Source organism: Macaca nemestrina, chromosome 9, assembly GCF_043159975.1.
Source record: "Macaca nemestrina isolate mMacNem1 chromosome 9, mMacNem.hap1, whole genome shotgun sequence".
In the NCBI taxonomy this organism is placed as follows: Eukaryota; Metazoa; Chordata; class Mammalia; order Primates; family Cercopithecidae; genus Macaca; species Macaca nemestrina.
Window position 1 is genome coordinate 53,426,164 of NC_092133.1, and position 21,482 is coordinate 53,447,645.

Genomic DNA, 21,482 nt, shown 5'->3' on the forward strand with positions numbered 1-21,482 from the left:
ATACTATCATTTTCTGGATAGCATTCGTAAACAAATTCTCTGTCATTCTCTCAAAGAATATAGATAACATATATAGAAATGAATGTATCTATGTATCATCTAGAAATTAATATATACATGGGGTCCTCAAAATAAAAAAAAGATCATGATAAAAAAAACTATAGGAGTTTTTTTCTATATGAGTTTACAACTCATGTTATAAAAACTTATTATTATTACATGTTTGAACAGAATCTAGTTTGAGAAACTAAGAAGGATAAGTATGAAAAGCCCCTATCAGAGAACATGAATTCTGCTAAAACTGAAGCAAGAACAAAAACAAAATTTATGAGGAAGCTTGGGTGGAAGAACGGTGAAATCATTGCTGCTTCATATAAAGTTTATAGAGACAATGCCCCAAAGAAACCAGCAGTTTAAAAATTAATGACTCTTTTTAAGAACTGATGAGATGATGTTGAAGATGAAGGCCACAATGATAGGCCATCCACATCAATTTGTGAGGAAAAAATTAACTTGGTTCATGCCCTAATTGAAAAGAACCAACAACTAACAGCAGAAACAATAGCTAACACCAAGCACAGCTCAACTGGTTCAGCTTAACAATTCTGACTGAAAAATTAAACTTGAGCAAGTTTTTCACAGAATGGGTGCTAAAACCACTGCATCTGGATTAGTTACAGACAAGAGCACAGCTTTCAATGTAAATGTTTAAAAAATGGGATCAAGATCTTAAAGCATTTCTTCAAATACCTGTAACAGGAGGCGAAGCATGGCTTTACCAGTGTGATCCTGAAGACAAAACACAATGAAAGCAATGGGTAGCAAAAATTAGACAAGGTCCACTCAAAACAAAAGAGGACTAGTCGAGAGCAAAGGTAATGGCAAGAGTTTTTGGGGGGCACTCAAGGCATTTTGCTTATTGACTTCCTGGAGGGCCAGAGAACAATAATATCTGCTTATTATGAGAGTGTTTTGAGAAAGCTAGCCAAAATTATTCCAGGAATACACCCAGAAAAGCTTCACCAGAGAGTCCTTCTCCACCATGACAATGCTCCTGCTCCTGCTCACTCTCACCAAACAAGGATAATTTTGTAAGAGTTTTGATGGAAAGTCATTTGGCATCAATCTTACAGTTCTGGTTTGGATCCTCCAATTTCTTTTTGTTTCCTAATCTTAAACTATCTGTAAAGGGCACCCATTTCTCTCTAGTTAATAATGTAAAAAAGTTTCACTGACATGGTTGAATTCCTAGGACCATCAGCTCTTTAGGGATAAACAAAATGGCTTGTATCATCACTTACAAAAGTGTCTTGAATGTGATAGAGTATGTTTAGAAATAAAGTATTTTTTTGTTGTTTTATCTTTTAATTAAAATTTTCCATGAACTTTTTGATCACCTCATATGTGTGTATACATATACATATATGCCCTATAAGTGAAGAAAATAACACTACAATGCCTTCATATACAAATATAATTTGTACCTAATTTTTTTTTATTTTAAATGGAAAAAAAGACAAAAAAAATTGAGGTTAAATTCATTTTGACTGCCTACTTTTAAAGTTCTATTTTCTATACAGGATTATGAATGCAAAAATTGCACTTTGTCCTCTTCTTACTAAGATTATTTATTAGGCCATGATGGATGCTGTCATACTCATAAAGTGTTCTTATAAAACACACAGCACAAGAAAACAGCTAAATAAAATGGTTCATAAAAACTGTTTCCATACAGACAATTCAGAAAACAGATTTGCTGCTTGTATAATTGTCTGAAATTCTAAGCTGAGGACAGAGTCCAGATGGTAAAATGTATGGCCAATATGGTAACACCTAATTATAAAGGAATAAAAACAAAAGGCCTCCAATAATTAGATGGTGATGCAGACTAGAGCATACACTATGAGCAGGAGGGTTAAACTGAACTATTACAGACCTAGATCTCAAGTAAGAAAAAGCAGAGAGCAGCTTAGGTGCAACTGGAAGTACCTTCACTGAAGATATGAGTGATACACCATCCCGGGCGACTCTCTGTATTATCTCAATCTTAGACTCTTCATCTGTGCAATGAAGACATCACCCTTTATCCTTTTGGGATTATAGCTCTTCTGGAGATTTTAGTAGAAAACAATCCACATAGCCACATAGATGTGATAGTTTATATAAAATCTGTAGTATTTCAGACCCTCACAGCTGAGAATTCCTGAATTAAATGATCTTTAGGGTCTTTCCCAGATTGCCCACCTTTTCACTTTTCTCTTTCTGACACAAAAGAAAATGCACAGGCTAAGCTTTGACCTATTTTTTATGACTATTTTCAGAATCAGACATCATAACTAAATAATTAAATTAAAAAACTGATAGTTTGACACCATATATGTATTTGTGTGTTTATGCATGTGATTTCATAACTTTTTTTGCTACTGAAATCCAAGTTATCTTGGGTTTTATTTTACATATCACACTAACAACAACCCTCTAGTAATCAGTGACTATTTTTTTTTCTTTCAGGAGACTTCAGAGTGGCTAAATCTCTGACTGCAAATAGGTTTCATGCTTTCTGAACAATTCATGGGCAACTTAGAGCATTTCTTGATGAAAATGACAGTGGCAAGGGCAGCCAACATTGATTCCCTGCCAATGCTAGGAAATACTGTCTCTGGTTTCTCTACTCCTGGAGCACTACAGGTTGTATCATGCCTCTCTAGCTGTCTTAGTCTCTTTTCTGTTAACTGAATACCACAGATAGAGAATTTAAAAAAAAATAGAGTTTTGTATAACTAATGGTTCTGGAGGGTGGGAAGTCCAAGAGCATTGTGCCAGCATCTGGTGAGGGCTTTCCTGCTGCACCATGAACTGGTGGGAGGCATCACATGATGAAGCAGAGCAAGTGTGCTAACTCAGATTTATCTTCTCCTTATAAAGCCATTAATCCAATCATGGGTCCAACCCTGGTATCCTTAACTAATCCTAACTGCCTCACAAAGGCCCACCTCCAATCATCATATTGACTTAGGGATTAAATTTCCAACACATTAAATTTGAAAGACATTTAAACTATAGTGCTAGCCTCTGTGAGTACAATTTTTGGAACATGAAAACACATACACATACACGTGCATGCATACACACACACACAGAAAGAGGAGAGAGAGAGAGACAGGTGTCCTGTGCTTTAGAGGGCCATACTCAGGCCCTGCTTTGGCCATGTCTGTCCTTAGGGATAAACTTGGAGCTTGAGCTATATTCCTTGCCTTATCCAGATATCCAGAACCAAAAATGCCCCTGCAAAACTGACCCTAAGTCTGTCTTCAGTGTCTGCTTGATCCTCTTCCCAGCCCTGAAGGTTGGCCAAGAGTTGCCTATTTCCTTTAAATGTGGGTGGAGATTGAGCAGAGGCTGGAGTGTCCACCATGTGTAGAAGGTCACTGCAGCACAGAACAAAGGCTAGAGTGAGAAGAGAAAAGCAGGATTCTCTGCAGGCTAGCTGTGGAGTCCTGATCAGCCCAATATGCCCCTGTTTCAAAAAAATGCTATGTCTGAGAATTATAAAGGTGAGCCAGGACATTCACATACTTCTGAAGGTATATTTGTGAAAATAATAGATTAGAATATATATTTCTAATTAGTTTGCCTGCTTGGCATATAATGTTTAAATACATACAACTATTCTATGTATACTTCCATTTGAACCCTTGCCCTAGGACCACAACATTGCAGGTAAGTTTATCCATTGCTCTTCTCCAAGATTATCCCTTAACACCCAATTCGAAGACTGAGTCACCTCATTTAGTCTTCTCAGAAGTAAAGTTGTCTGCTTCTCCATCTACTACTTTCCACGCTCCCTGTATAGTACATACTCAATGTAACAAGTCCTATTAACATAACCCTTGTTTACAAATCAAGTTTACTTTTCAAACAAGTCCTATTAACACAACCCTTGTTTACAAATCAGGTTTACTTTTCAAATTACTTTTTGTGGTATGAGTTTTTAAAGCCTCATTTAGAAGTAAAGACTAGACATAAATGGGGAACTAAATGGTTCTTCTTATGATGACAATCTTTTGGAAAACTAAAACATAGTTTTTCCAGATTGAGAACGTGTTGGTAACATAACTAGGAAAAGATAGGAATATTAAAAAATTAAATCAGTTGTCACTTTTTTGCTACCTATCTTCCTCACCACACCAAAAGACATAAATATTATATGGCAGACAACCAAATAAATGGTTCAAAATAAGAGAAGTGTTCACAAAAATTTGCTATGAATTATAATACAACATACGCTATTTCACTGTATAGGAGAAATGCATTTTTAGAAAAATGGCTCTGAAGTTTTGAAAAAGCTTTTTCTAAACATGAAAGCATGATAACATTACTGACAAAATGACCATGACTTATTTTTAAAACGCCAATAGCAAAGGAAGAAGGTAAAGGGTATAATTGTATAAATTCAGAAATAAGTTTTGAAAAATAATTTGAAGATACAATAGCACAATGCTCTCTCACTGACCTTCTTTCTTTCGTCCCTCCCCTCCCCTCCGCCCTCCCCCTCCCCCCTCCCCTTTCCCCCCCTTCCTTCCTTCCTTCCTCCCTCCCTCCCTCCCTCCCTCCCTCCCTCTCTTTCTTTCTTCTTCTTCTTTTTTTTTTGTTTTTTGACGGAGTCTGGCTCTGTCGCCAGGCTGCAGTGCAGTGACACCATCTTGCCTCACTGCAAGCTCCGCCTCCCAGCGATGGCGTAATCTCAGCTCCCTGAAAGCTCCACCTCCCAGGTTCACGCCTGTCTCCTGCCTCAGCCTCCTGAGTAGCTAGGACTACAGGCGTCCGCCACCACACCCAGCTAATTTTTTTTGTACTTTTAGTAGAGAAGGGGTTTCACCATGTTAGCCAGAATGGTCTGGATCTCCTGACCTCATAATCCACCCATCTGGGCCTCCCAAAGTGCTGGGATTACAGGCGTGAGTCACCGCGTCTGGCTGCTCTCTCGCTGATTTTAAAGAGAGTCTGTGAATATTGTGATAAACTTCCCCAATGGAAGTAAGCAGAACAAGTATCTGCAAATTCAAATTGGTTGCATTAGGAGTGTTTAAATAAATGTAGATTGGGGGAATAAACTTGTCAAAGCACAAAATTTGAAAGAAGACCACACTTCCAAGATCCAATACAAAAGGGAGGTGCAGGCAAAAGAGATTTAGGCAATCTTAGGTCTATAGTGGCCTAAGCAACGTTAACATATATAATAGAAAAGGAGAACTTGAGAGTTAATTTAAATATGATCATAAAGGAGGGAATAGTCTTTATTCCATGTCATTAGAGAGGAAGAAAGGGGGCCAAGGGGTTCATCTCCAGGAAAGAAAATCTGAGCTTAATGAAAAACCAGTGTTTTTTTCTCTGCTGAGACAGCAAGTCAGCTAAGGAATTTTGAACATCAATGTCTGGATGACCACCTGACAAGACTATCACATGAGTGGCTTTCCACTGGTGAGGAGTTAAACAACACAACATTCATAGGTCATTTTCAATTAAAATATGCCACACAACTAATATTTATTTATTGATATATTTGAAATCACACACACAGACACACACACACACACACAGAGACACACACACACAGGAAATTTTAATGGCATTCAAAGTTATATTTTCTCAATGTTACTTATCACATAAAAGTTCTTAGATCAGTTATCTATTCTGACAATAAAGCTTTGCAACAGAAAAATATCTTCAAAATTTCAGTGGCATACAACAACAAATACTGAATTAGCTCATGTGTTTCTGAAATTCATCTGACCTGGTCTGGATTCAAACAGTCTTAGTGGGACTCACTCACATATCTGGCAATCACCTGGCTGACAACTAACCTAGGATGTCCTGAAGCATATAGTATCATGGGATCAAATTACCCCTCACTGGGGACAACCAAAAATATGTCTCCACTCCAAGGTAATAAAATCCCAGTATATACTTTTATTCTCATAATAAAGTACAGAAAATCTTGTCTTAGAAATTCGAGACCCAGGAATACTATGGAGCTTGATTAGTCCAGTATTCACAGACAGCTGAGTATGTTGTATGAAGTAATGGCTACTCAAGGACCCTGTTGCTTGCAATCTTGGTTGAGTGATTTTGCGAAGGTTTGAACAACACACACATTTTAAGTTATAACTTGGGATTGATATGTTTCCTTTTGTTAGACAGTTAATGTGTTTACTAGAGGAGGGAATATGAATTCCCATCCATTGACTTAATAAATTATTCACTGTGCAGAAAGAGAGCCTTACTTAGAATGTAGTAGAATGCAGAGATGTATAGACAAGATAAACACAAATGAGAAATCTTCACAAACCACAGTGATGAAAATCAGATCTGTGGTTAAAGGAGACAACCCTGAAAATACAAGCAATGGTACTTATTTCTAATCTTGAGAGCTTGTGTCTATGTTATATTACAGGTCAAAAAAAATGAATTTTAGGGTTAGAAATTAAAATGAAGGCATGGACCTTGAATTGAGGAGATTATCTTGGATTACCTCTGTACTCCCAATATAATCACGTGAGTATTTAAAAGTGAAAAATGTAGGCAGAAGGGCTTGTCAGAGAGATGGAACATGAGGAAGACTTGATTCTCCATTTCTTCTTTTGAAGATGAAGGAAAGGGCCCATGAGCCAAGAAATGCAGTGGCCTCTGGAAGCTAGAAATGCTTCTCAGTTTATGACCAGCAAGAAAATAGGGACCTTGTCCCTATAATCACAAGGGACTGAATTCTGCCAGTGATCTGAATAAGCAAGTAGTCCTATAGAGCCTGCAGAAAGGAATATAATCTGTTGACACCTTGATCTTAGCTTGGTGGACTTCTGACCTACAGAATTATAAAATGTAAATCTGTGTCATTTTTGAAACCGCTGTTTATGGGTATGTGTTACTGCAACAATAGAAAACTAATACACAGGATGGCATATATTTGGCAGGGGTGGGGTGTGAATGAGGGAGATGATACAAATTTAAGAAAAAATAGACCTCAAAATTATCAGGTGTTTGGTTTCTAAGACGTCAAGCTAAATGCAAACATTCATCATTATGTATCTGGATAAGTTATTTGGGAAAAGACAGATTCTGTGATAACACTCAATTCCAATTGTTTGCTTATTTTTATTAATTACCTTTATACTTAGAGTCATGCCTACTTTAAGTTTATGTATCACATGAAAGTTTCATGGAAAGGTTCTCATTTGGATAAATTGACAAAAGAGCTAGTGACCTTTTAAGTTGTATTTTCTTTTTAATTTAGCATGAATCAGCCTGGTCTTACTATTTTTTGTTGCTTTTTTGTTTGTTTTTGAGATGGAGTCTTGCTTGTCACCAGGCTGGAGTGCAGTGGCATGATCTCCATTCACTGCAACCTCTGCCTCCCGGGTTCAAGCAATTCTCCTGTCTCAGGCTCCCTAGTAGCTGGGACTACACATGCATGCCACCATGCCCAGCTAATTTTTGTAGTTTTCTTTAGAAGAGATGGGGCTTCACCATGTTGGCCAGGATGGTCTCCATCTCTTGACCTCGTGATCCACCCACCTCAGCCTCCCAAAGTGCTGTACTTATAGACGTGAGTCACGGCGCCCACCCACTTGGTCTTATTTCTGTAAGAATTTACCCTGGTGCAGGGAAGCATGTTATGCCGATAGTAAGACAGAATATTTGTACAGTAAATTTTAGGATATTTCACTGTCCTCATTGAGTTCTCCATTTCATGGAAGTCAAACTACATGGAGCAAAGGTAAACTGTGTTGGTATGGTTTGGCTCTGTGTTCCCACCCAAATCTCATGTAGTCTTGTAATTCCCAGTGTTGGAGGAGGAAGCTGGTGGGAGGTGATTGAATAGTGGGGGTGGATTTCCCTTTTGTTGTTCTCGCGATAATGAGTGAGTTCTCATGAAATCTGATGGTTTAAAAGTGTGTGGCACTTCCCTCTTCACACACTTTCTCTCTCCTGCTCCGCCACAGTAATATGTGCTTTCTTCCCCTTTACCTTCTGCCACGATTGTTAAGTTTCCTGAGGCCTTCTAGCCATGCTTTCTGTACGGCCTGAGGAACTGTGAATCAATTAAACCTGTTTTCCTCACAAATTACTCAGTCTCTGGTAGTTCTTCATAGCAATATGAGAATGAACTAATACATGTATTATAAAGGATTTTACTAAATTTTATAAGTAATACAATTACAACATCCTTCAAAGTCCTCAATCACCAGTTATAGTCTATAGTCTACTGTCCCTGCTAGTCTATGTCAGCAGGGAGTGAGGTGGGGGAGGTGAGGTAAAGGTATTATTAAACAAAGGACAGAGCTTGCTATGTAACTTAAACTCTTTGCTTTAAGCGGTCCTGTTTCATTGTTGTGATCTCTTTTGATGGCATACAAAATCTCTCACATGCAATAATAAATTCAGGGTTTACTAGAAAATTTAGCATCCCAATCCAAACTTTAGAAATGATATTGCATACATTATTCAAGTTTTATGCCTATAGCTTTCTCCTAAGTGGGCAGTAATTGTAGCAATATCTGGAAGATGATTTATCTGGTATAGTCGATCTAACCTGATTGTACGGAAAAAAAAAAAAAAAAAAAAAAAAAAGAGAAATCATTATAGAAATACAAGGTATTCAGAGTTTTTGTACTCTATCAGATAGATTGTAATGGTATTTTTTTATTTTTTGTTTTTATTTATTTATTTATTTTTGTGTCGGAGTCTCACTCTGTCGCCCAGGCTGGAGTGCAGTGGCGCGATCTCCACTCACTGCAAGCTCCGCCTCCCGGGTTCGCGCCATTCTCCTGCCTCAGCCTTCGAGTAGCTGGAACTACAGGCGCCCGCCTCCTCGTCAGGTAATTTTTTGTATTTTTAGTAGACACAGGTTTCACCGTGTTAGCCAGAATGATCTTGATCTCCTGACCTGTGATCCGCCCGCCTCGGCCTCCCAAAGTTCTGTGATTACCGGCGTGAGCCCCCGCGCCCAGCCTGTAATGGTATTTCAATATTTGACTTCTCTTTCATACTTCATATGAAAAGTAAGTCCCTGGAAAATAATTTATTTTGTGCCCCTAAGACAACTTTGGTCAAATAATAGGTAAAAATAGGTATAAAATGTAACTACTCACCTTTCATAGTATAAAAATATTGTATTACCATGGAACTTAAAGTTTTGTGTAAACTTTTTTTTTTTCCCCCTGAGACGGAGCCTTGTTCTTGTCACCCAGGCTGGAGTGCATTGACATGATCTCAGCTCACTGCCACCGCCCCCTCCCGGGTTTTAGCGATTCTCCTGCCTCAGCCTCCTGAGTCGCTGGATTACAAGCACCTGCCACTACGCCCAGCTAATTTTTGTATTTTTAGTAGCCACGGGGTTCTGCCATGTTGGCCAGGCTGGTCTCGAACTCTTGACCTCGTGATCCACCCGCCTTGGCGTCCCAAAGTGCTGGGATTATAGGCGTGAGCCACCGTGCCTGGACTTGTGTAAACTTTTGAATTTGAATATAGCATTCTGTCCTATGACAAAGGATTCCTTTGTAATGATTTAATTTTACTGAAACTATTCAGGTATCATTTTAAAGTAACCTTGTTAGACAGTTTATGTAACCTTGTGATATAACAGTTTATATAACCTTGTTATCATTACCCTATGAACAGCACAAAACATAAAGCAGCTTGCTTGCACATGAAAAATTTGATTTGAGTTGTATTTAAAATAATGTATCATTTTCACTTTTGAATAAATAATTTTTCTGATTTGAGAGAATTTGAGGATGCTTTATTAAGACTGATAGTGTACAGCCTGACTTTGTGTTGATGCAAATAATAAAAATAAAAAGAGCAAATATAACACATAATTATTTAAATGTGAAAAAAAGCTCCAACTTTCTGTTTATATTTAGAGGTTTAGATAAAGGTGACTAATTTTTAGAAAAGACATTATGTCAATGCAACGTGATACTTAGATACAGGAGTCAAATTGTTGAGCAGATACTAAAGCCATTGACAAGTGCTTTGTTTATAATAATGCTATGTAAAAGTTAAAATTTTGCTTTTCTTACCAAATATTTTAAAAGTTAAACACTCTCAGAAAAGGAAAGTGACAAGTCAAATTTTTGGCAAATTCTAGATAGCCTAGAAAACTAACCTAGATATTTTCAAATAGTGTACAACTTTTACTAAATTTTAGAATATCAAAGAATAATGTCAATAATGATGCATGTAGACAAACTTAATAGAGAAGCACAAAATTAAAAACCAAGCAAACAACAAATGTGTAAGTCATGCTACAAGGTGCTAAGAGCAATTAAGATAAAAAATTAGATATAATCCCTACTAACTTCAAGGCAGTTCTTATTTGGTTTTGGAGAAGAAAGACTAATGTGTTGAAAAGATAAATCTCAGTCAAAAATTAATGTAATGCATATGACATTAAAGTATACTATTTCAATTTGGGCCAGAATCATTTTAAATACTACTAACAAATTCAAACTTTTTGTTTTTATTTATAAAACATATTCAAAATCTCATCTAAACATCGTGTGTTCCACATTCAATATGTCAGTTTTCTGCCAAAAACTTGCCCCCTAAACATGATTACACTGAATAATTGCAGGTGGCTTCAAGGTTTTATTTTTTGGTCATTTCATGTTAATTTACCTGTCTTAGTACTCTACTCATGCTTATGAAAATGCATATAAATTAATATCAGTTGTGGAGAATATAGATGCTATCATTCTCTTTCATTCTCTTCATAACACTGATTCATACATGCTATGTAGATTATATCCAATTTCTAAATGGTGTATTAGTATTAACCAAACTCCATGCTTCTTCATTCAGATTTCATTGTTTTTTCTTTCATAATGACTTTTTTCTTTCCTATTCCAGAATCCTATGTGATATACCACAGTATATTTAGTCATGTCCCCTTAGGCTCCTCTTGACTGTGACAGTTTCTCATATTTTCTTTGTTTTTGATGACCTTGGCAGTTTTGAAGATTACTGGTAGATAATTCTTAGAATGTTATTTAATTTAAATTTGTCTAACTTTGTTTTTTCATCATAAGACAGGAAATACAGATTTGGGGGAGGAAGACCACAGCCGTGAAGTGTCATCACATCACATCAAGAATACATGCTACCAACATGACTTATCACTAGTGATGTTAGCCATGATCACTGGGCCAAGGTAATGGTTGCCAGGTTCTTCACTACAAAGTTTGTTTGTTTGATTTGGTTTGGTTTGATTTTTTCATTCTTTTTTTTCTTTGTATAAATTTAAGGGGTACAAGTGTATTTTTGTTATATGAATATATTGCATAGTGGTGAAGTCTGGCCTTTTAGTGTAATGCATCACCTGAATAATTAACTTTTTATCCCTCACTTCCCTCCCACCCTTCTCAGTCTCCGATGTCTGTTATTCCACAATACATGTATATATATGCCCATATTTAGCCTCCACTTATATGTCAGAATATGGTATTTGACTTTGTTTCTGAGTTGTTTCACTTAAGATAAAGGCCTCCAGGTCTATCCATTGCTGCAAAGACATAATTTCATTCTTCTTTATGACCGAACAGTATTCCTGTGTGTGTGTGTGTGTGTGTGTGTGTATGTGTGTGTGTGTGTGTGTGTATCACATTTTCTTTATCCAATTATCTGTTGATGGACACTTAGGTTGATTTCATTTCTTTGCTATTATGAATAGTACTGCTATAAGCATATGAGGGCAGATATCTTGTATATATAGTGATTTCTTTTCCTTTGGATACTCAGCAGCAGGGTTGATGGGTCAAATGGTAGTTCTACTTTTAGTTTTTTGAGAAATATCCATACTGTTTTCCATAGAGGCTGTACTAATTTTCATCCCTGCCAAGAAGGTATAAGCATTACCCTTTCCCTACATTATTTCCAACATTTGTTGTTATTTGACTTTTTAATAATAGCCATTCTGACTGGTATAAGATGATATTTCGTTATGAATTCAATTTGCATTTCTCTGATTAGTGATGTTGAACATTTTTTTCCATATTCTTGTTGGCCATTTGTATGTCATCTTTGAAAAATGTTTATTCATGTCCATTGCCTACTTCATAACGGGGTTGTTTTTGTTGTTGTCGAGGTGTTTGAGTTCCTTGTAAATTCTGGATATCAGTACTCTGTTGGATGTATAGTTTACAAATATTTCCTCTTATTCTGCGGTTGTCTGTTCACTCTGTTGGTTATTTCTTTTGCTGTGCAGAAGGTTTTTAGTTTAATTAGGTACCACTTATCTATTTTTGTTTTTGTTGCTGTGCTTTTGGGGACTTAGTCATGAATTCTTTGCTCAGACCAAAGTCCAGAAGAGTTTCCCCTAGGTTTCCTTCCAGTGTTTTTATATTTTTAGGTCTTATATTTAAGTCTTTGATAAATCTCGAGTTGATTTTTGTATATGGTAAGAGATACAGGTCTAGTTTTTTTCTAATGCATATGACAATCATTCTTTCTCTAATCTGTTATTTAATAAACATAATCTACCCTCAAGAGGTGGAGAGTTAAGTGTCATCTCCTTTAGGGAGTTGTGTCTACATAAATTCTAGCTCCATTAGCACTTGCTATTGTTTTTTCTTTTTCTTTTTACCTTTGGCTATTCTAATAGGAGTTATTTCCTACATTTATTTACGCATGTACCTATGCATGTTTGAATATAAATATTTGTGTACAAATTTACTTAATATTTAAATATAGAAATTATTATTAATTCCATATGGCTTTCTTTACAATTAATATGTGTCATATTTAAAACTAATTTTCTTTATAAAAAGAAACTAAATGTATCAGAAAAAGTATGAACATATTTTGTTAATGTGCTTCATGGTATTTATTTGTCATTCTTTGGAAATTTTAGATGTTTGGTAGATAGATTGCATCTAATACCCTCAATTCTTCAGCTTATTTTAATGCACATCTATTGCAATATAAGATTCTTGTGGCTTCCCAATATGAAATTTATGCTAGCCACATGTCTTGATTTGGGCACTAAGATGTACTAATGTATGATACACAAAAAAACTTACAAAATTATTTGCATATTTCAACCTGTGCTCCTGATTCTATATCATGGCCATAAGTACATATCTGGGCAAGTCTTCTAGAGTCTTAGAAAACAGGCCTGGGTTCCCTTCTAGGATCTGTTAGAGCCTGCTAGAGTGAAGCAGAGCCAAGCTACTCTAACCACTTTTTTTAATCCTTTGTTTATATTTTAGAGGAGATTTGTATTTTAGGCTTCTTTTTATTGTTGTTATTGAACTTGCATCCAGTAATATTAGAACTTAAAGATTAGGTTAAAACAAAGTTCTCAATTTTTTGTTAAGCAAGAGTAGCATATATAATTTCTTAATAAAAAGACAAGGAAAAAGTTAAGGAAAATAGTTTAGTCTGATTTATTTATAAAATATGGAGACTTAATAACTGATGTTTACCACACTACTTATCCACAATGTCTACAAACACTCCCTAAGCTTCAAAAATGCAAAATAAAAAATTTACTTTGAATTGCTATTTTCGACTTTCTTTTCCACTCTCTTCCATTTCATTCCTCTGAAATAAGCTGGTGTTTTGGATATTTTCTATTTTGAAATAGTAATGCATTTTTGAAAATCAAATAGTAGCAATAAAACTCCCACTAGCATTGCTAGTCAACTGAGAACTCAAAATTAAATTAAATTCTGCACATTGCCACTATAAAATTTACCATCAGACTTTAGAAATGTGCTGATGATGCACAAAAGAAAAATGAAATCTATTTTGGAGGGGGAAATAAATGAGCTCTCTGCAAGGAGCAGGCTCAGTCCCCAAGCAATAGCCTTGAGTCTATAAAGGACTGAATATTTGGAATCAGGACATATATAATATCAAAAGGAAGGGCCATGTTCTCAGTATAAATTTTGCCAGCTCCAGTATAGTTTATACTCTTTTGTTAATCTCACATTAATCAGTCTATCAACAATTTTTATTCAGGAACAAATAAATAAAAGTATATAATGGTTGGATTACCAGCACAATGTAGGCTGAGACATGTTCTACAGCGGATACATAAATTATTAATATTTCACTTCATTATTTGTTTTTCACACTGATTTCAAGGAAGGATACAATATATTATGCATCTTAATTCAATAATCACCTTTGACAATACACATACAAAATGAAATCCAACCTATAAATGTTTAGAAATAATAAATGTTTGTGAAATTCAGTTTTCCATGTTGCTTTTTGTTAAGAAAGTAAAATATAGTAGAAATTGATGGAAAAGTGTACATAAGGGAAAAATAAAAGCGTACTGGAGAGAAATAAAAAGGGAGGAAAAACAGGGAACTAGAAATAAAATCAGTCTTTATATTATAGTTTGAATGTTTAGAATCTCCTTGTAATCTTCAATGGTCAGGATTAAAGACTAATAATTATTTACCAGAGACATTTGCAAATATTTTGTGCCAGGAATGAGTCTTTAAAATTCTTGCATAGACATTTATGTGTTACACAGAGACCAAAAGAAAAAAAATAAAAATATGATTTTTCCGTTATTCATCCATTCACCCATGTGTCTGTGTGTCTATCCATCTATTACTTTCTAAAGTTCCATTAGAGTGTTTTCAGAGAGTGGATAAATGACTACCTGGCTTATTTTTTTTACAAGGCCTGTGTGCTTCTTTAAATTTATTTTCTCTGCCGTTTGGCACACTTTGACAAATAACAGTTACTGTGCTTAGAGGACAAGGAAGGCATAAAGCCAAGTCTGTAAGACTCTAAATCCCATGCTCAAAATCATTATATTTCTCTTGAGAAAAAAAAAAAATCTGTCTTTTAGCATGTTACTTAATCTGTCTATGCCTCAGTTTCCTTTTTTTTTTTTTCTTTTGGTAAAACAGTTTTAGTATCTGCCTCACAGGGTCCTTGTGAAGATTAAATCGTATTATACCGGTAAAGTCCCTAGGTCAGAGTTTGGCCTGCATCAGGTGTTCAATAATTGTTAACATTTATTTTTACTACCTTAATTCATATTCATAGCTAAGTCAATCATAGTCACTCTTCATAGTCACAGTCATAGTGGCCTCAATGAATAAAAACTCAAGTTCTTTCAGATGTGCAGACTGTTACTGTGTTATTAGAACTCTCAGAGAAACAGAACCTATAGAACATATGAGAGATTTATTGTGGGAATTGGCTCACACAGTAATGGAGGCTCAGAAGTCCAAGGATATGGCAGTCTATAAGCTGGACAACCAGGAGACTGGTGGTATAACTCCTGGTCCCAGGCTGAAGGCCTGACAATTCTAGTGCCCCCACCCCCACCCCCCACAGCTGATATAAGTCACAGAGTCCGATGGTCTGAGAACCATGAGCTCTGATGTTGGAGTGCAGAAGATGGATGTCCCACCTCAAGAAGAGAGAATGTGCCCTTCCTCGGCCTCTTTGTTCTATTTGGGCCCTCAGTGGGTTGGATGATAATGGCCCATATTGGTGAAGGTAGATTTTCTGTACTCATTTTACTGATTCAAATGCTAATCTCTTCTGGAAACAGCCTCACAGACATAACTAGAAACAATGTGTTACCAACTGTCTAAATATCCCTTAGACCAGGCAAGTTGATACATAAAATTAACCACCGTAATAACCAAGTTAAGGGTTCTGTTCCATAGCATTGAGGGTCTTGCCAAATTCTGTTGATACCTCTACTTATTAAATCCTACTGAATAAAGATCATCAGGGATACACTGGCAGCAAAGTTAGCTTTACTGGCTTACAAGATGAAAAGCAGTCTGGCAGAATTTTGAGCATCTCAAAAAAAAGTGTTAAAAGATAAACTTAGAGGATTTGCGGGTTACAGTTAGTCAAACAGTTTTGTCAGGCTTTAGTCATCATTTGTAAGCTAAGTGATTTGCTGGAATAGTAAATGTTCTTTAGAACACATGACCTCATGCCAAATTACTGTTATGTTGGTTTATCTGATGTCTTGTCATTAATTTATGAGAATTTTTTTATGTTTTTGTTTAGTGTGCCTTGCACGTTTGGGTTTGGTAGTTTCTCTATTCTGTGATTCACAGGAATGTTTTATAAATTGTGATTTATATTCCATTCAAAGTTCTTCCATCATAGCCTATTTGCCAATGGGGTCATTTTTCACATCAGCAATTAGTTTGGAAACTTATAGTAGTTCTGGTGAGAAATAATTGTGGCTTATAGCAAGATATTGTAAGTAGAAATCAAAATAAATTGCTAAATCTGAGGAGTTTTTATGAGGCAGAACTATCATGTTTTGGTGATTGATGAAAAGCCAGGGGCTAAGAGAAAAAGACATATCAAGAATGCCTGCTGGATGTCTAAATCCACAAAACTTTCTAGCAAAGACGCACCTACAAATATAGAGCAAGATACACATCCACCACAACAGGTACAATGCTACATCACATTCAATTAAAATATTAATAGTAAGCGGAATAGAACATCAGATGAAATTACAAAATATTACATAACCTATTGAGCATTAAGATTACTGCAATGTTAAGCATGAACATCACTGAAAGAAAACAATACTAATGAGTAGTTTCTCCTATAGTTGAGAAATTGCATGTATTTTACTAGAATCTTAGATTTTCAGAGTGACCTATTTTATTTTGCCTTTGATGAAATGATCTGAACTCAAATGTTTGTTTTATTTAACTTGTAACAATTCCATTGAATTTGACCATTTTAGTGGAAGATATTTTAAGAACTCACTAACTTTACTCACGTAAAAATTATTCCTCTTCATTGAGTGGCTGCTCTTTCATTCTTTAAGCCTCGCATTCACACACAAGAGAACACATTTAAATAATGCTTAGCATATGGTGTGTGTTTTATAATATTCACATATGTACAGGGAAATGGAAAATCAAAAGCTTCTTATAAGCACTAATAAAAACAGTAAAAAGATAAAATGCAGCTTATAATTAGAACTCTATTAAAAGGTCCAGCTAAGATCTAGAAAATACTTATACCATGGCATTGGTGTATAAGCTAATTGGAGAGTTGTGTTGGTTTCAAGCATGTGTGAAATCTGCTCCAAAAGGGCAGCTTTGATCATGATTGTATACTTCTTATCTGATCAAGTAATTAAAGAAACCTGATGTAGAGTTTTATAATGCAAGCTGGAAAAGTACAACAATGGCAGACTCTTCCCAAATATGCTTTAAAAAAAAATCTATCATGGTCTACTGATCACCTATCCCAGATTATCTAGTTGGAATATTATGCTTCAGGCCAGGTATGGAGGCTCATGCCTGTGATACCAGCACTTTGGGAAGCTGAGGCAGCAGTATTTTTGAACTCTTGAGTTCTAGACTAACCTGAGTAATATAGAGAGACCTTCTGTCATGAGTAATCACCGTCTTCCTTTTAGGATGTCACCTTCTTCTCTCCATGGTAGGGTGAAAGACTTCCTAGGTGCTTTCAGGACACCAGGTTAGAGGCATTCTCTATGTTTTTACTGTTAAATATATTTACAGTAATGTCATTTGTCACTTAATGTTACCCTAAATACATCAAAAGAAATCTGAAAATAAATAAGAGTTTAACAATATATCTTATTTAAAAAATTATTTTGATTCCTTGAAGCAAAAAATGAGTACCAGCAAACACTCTAAAAAGACTTTTGAAATGTCAGCAAAAGGGTTTGGTATTTTTGTGAAAGCATACACATAAAAAATTGGAGTTTCTACATCATAACTGCTAGTAGACACAAGTTCATGTAAAGCAAGCTTACAGATTCTGGCCCAACAACAGCGAGATAAATAAATGAATAAGCAGAAGGCTATATCAAAAAATGTAGCACAAAATAAAATTGTGCATCATTATGATGTGCTCTTAAATTACAGCAAATAAAATTTTCACAGATGGAGACAATAATACTATTTTGTTGTCTTCTGAACTGACATAGAAACATATTACCAATGTATTGTCAGGTTAACATTACGTTCCAAGTTTTTCTCCACAAAAAACCACACGCTAGCTTTGTGTGGTGCTGTCTTTTGTAGAGTTGGGATTACAGTCTCTAGGGATAAGTATATCTGCTATGGTAATATCCTGCCTGGAGTCTCATCAGCAAAAGTTGAATCAATTTTTAGCAATCTTCAGCAAATTTTTTGAATAATAGGAGATGTGTCATCTTCTGCCCTGGTAGGTTGTTTTCTGAAATTGTAGATATTTTTCAAGAGATTGGAACACCAATGTGCTATACTTAACTTCCATATAGTAATAGAATTTTTTTTAAAAAGATGGGTCTGTAAACACAGAAGACATTGTACACCGTTACTATTTCTGGTTTTTATTCATCCATACAAATATCGTACTCCAAATAGAATGAAGAGATTTGCTAGTTATGGATCATTACAAAAGTTATTTTGCTGGTAAAAGCAGTTGATGGCCAAAACAAACGTTTTATTGCATACTGAAAATTAAATATATGGAACTACATTTATCACAATGAGATTCTATCTTCAGAATGAGATGATTAAGGTGAATTAGGGATGGAGATAATTAAATAAATCTACTTTCATGTTACAAATTGAAACTAAAACTAGAATCAGACATTTCAAGTGTCTTTATTATCCTCTATAACAAATTAGACTTTGCAAGATACAATATGTGTTTTTTCAAAATGGATTTATCCTGCAATAACTTTGCTGGACAATTTCTTTACACAATGGCTTGGATTCAGATTCATTATAAAATAAAATTGTCAAAAACTTAACTGGAAATACCGTATCTATACTGAATATATCAGCCAGAATTAATATGATAATTTCTGTTAATATTTTGGATATATATACACGGTATATAGAAGCATATAATACTGTAGTCTATGTATTTCTTATTATTATTATCATCCAATCTACTATTTTAGCTTGAATAATTCCCATTCTAGAACTTTTTATGTTGTAGTTGAGTTTTCCAAAATTATTTTATTTTGTATTTTGACAGTTTCCAATTATTTAGTTTTCTTCATCCTTCTATTCTTATTTTGTTGTGTTATTTTTTTATTTTGTGATTTCTTGTGTCTGCTTATGCACATAAACGTTCTCCATATTTTTGAGGACTTAAGTGTAATTATTTTTAAATTATTCAAAATTTTCATTATTGTTTTATCTTGAAAAGTGAATTAATTTACAGAATATTATTGTATAGGTTCACTTCCTTTGTTCTCCTATGTATTTAGAATTTTAGTTTCTAGGTTCTGTATTGACCTTGATTTTCAGCCTTCCCTTTTTACTAGCCCTTTTTCTAGTTTTCTCCACCTTCCCTCCAGAAGCTCATGTCTAAACCAGGTCTTACACAGATGGCTCCCAAATCCTACCCCAATGTAATAGTGGCTGGGCTAGATTCTTGGGCAAGCAATACAAAAGGTTACACTGGATTGCTAATTTAGAAGAGCCCCTTCCTTGGTTTAATGCTCTTCTGTCTTGGTCTTGGTATTGTTAATAATGTTATCTTTGAACTTGTGTTTGTCAGTGAAATCTGAAGGGACAATGGAGCATGCATATGAGCAGACCTGTGTACAATATGCATGCCTCTGTTGCTTAAAGCCCATGCACACAGAGTCTTCCTGGTGCCCCGTCAGCACAGAGTCCCTGTGTGCTCTCAATAAGTGGTAGTTCCAAAAAATTCAATACAAGTACAAGGTAAATGTATTCTGTTTAAGCAGAGCTGTTAGCAGTGCTGAGAGGCCATAATTTCTGTTCCAACAAAAACTGGCTGCAAACACAGAAGGAAGGCTACAGATTTCTAAGAAATATGAACAACCAAAGAGTCCTGTCATATTGTTTCTTACTCAGAAGTTTCTTTCCTATATTAGTCAACCGCTTATGCTGAAAATGAAGACATAGAAGAGAAACATGAGACAACTCATAGTCTTTCCTCCATTTGATCCTTATATACCCATTGGTAAGTAATAGGTAGAGAGTGTTAGTAGAATGTGTATATATTGATACGATAAATAGAAAAGTTGAGTTAGTTTTGTGCAGTGTTTCTACTGTTGGTGGTAACAAAATATACATGCATGCATATACTATGATATATGTAGTATGTAATTTTGGTGATTCTGTGTATCAGTTAAATGTTTTTATATTTGTATTTTAAATTGATACTGCACAACACTAAAATGAATGTGAAAATTTATTGCAGTAATTTAAATTTTTAATTTTTTTAGATAAAAGGACATAGAATAGCAAAACAAAAACAAAACAAACAAACTGAAAGACGTAAGTTGAAAAATACATCACAGATAAAGGAAACATTTTGTACTTTGATACACTTAACAGAACCCTTTTCTTATATTTTGAACTAGAGCCCCACACTTTCATTTTGCACTAGACCTTGCAAATTATATAACCAACCCTGGACACTGAATTAAGAAAAAGTCAATATTGACAACAATGGGCACCATAGCCCAAGCTATTTCTTTGAAGCTACATTAGTTCCTGTTTCCAGCTGTCAGCCTGAACTCCATTTTAGGAAGTGAGACTGGCTGGGGTTTCTCTGTAGAGTTTGGCATCCTTTTTTGATAGGACCCTGGAAGAGTCTCCAGTAATTGTGAATAGATGCTTCAAAAATTTCAGAGATTGTTGCTTGTATTTATATAATGCCCTATACTGTAGAAGGCAGCCTCTCTCTATTATGGAATAAAGACAAGACTGTGGCTTTGGTATTTTTTTATCTTCTAATTTCTGGTCCGTGGAGATAGTTATCTTATTTGGTTCATATCTACCTTTTAAATTTTATTTATTCATATTCTCCTGCCAACACTCTGTATTTGTAGCAGAGTTTGGGGCAGATATCTCTACAAGAACAATCATTAACAAAAGTAAGAAGCACAGTTTAAGATAAACAAATTTAATGAAATATAAACATTAGATGTTATATATTTAATATTTCTAACAAAAATACAATAAGAAAAAGAAAGAACAAAGAAAGAAAGAACAAAATAAATAAAGAAAAAATCAAATAGTTTATTTTCTGAAATGTCTACTTCAAAGTAATCCACCCTTGTGCCTTCTCTTTAGTGATCACAGAAAAGCTCACTATTATAATCAACATTCACATGAACACAACTCCAAATGTCTGATGTTTACTAATACGAAAAAGCTGTTTCCCTCCTTCGCCAGATCTTTTTAATATGAATTTGTGTTGTGATCAATGATTATTAGAATTAACCAAAGATTCCTTTTATCTCTATTTAAGTACATTTCTTGTCATCAAGAAGTTAATATTGTAAAAACAATCAAACAAATGAAACAAAGTATTTCCTTGGCAGTCTCAACAACTGAAAACAAAGCAAGCAAAATGGATTCAAGCCACCTAGAAAACTTCATCAAATGTTACTTTACTTATTCCAAGCTAAACCATTATTACTATTGTCTCTCAGCTAGGGGACTTAAAAAGAC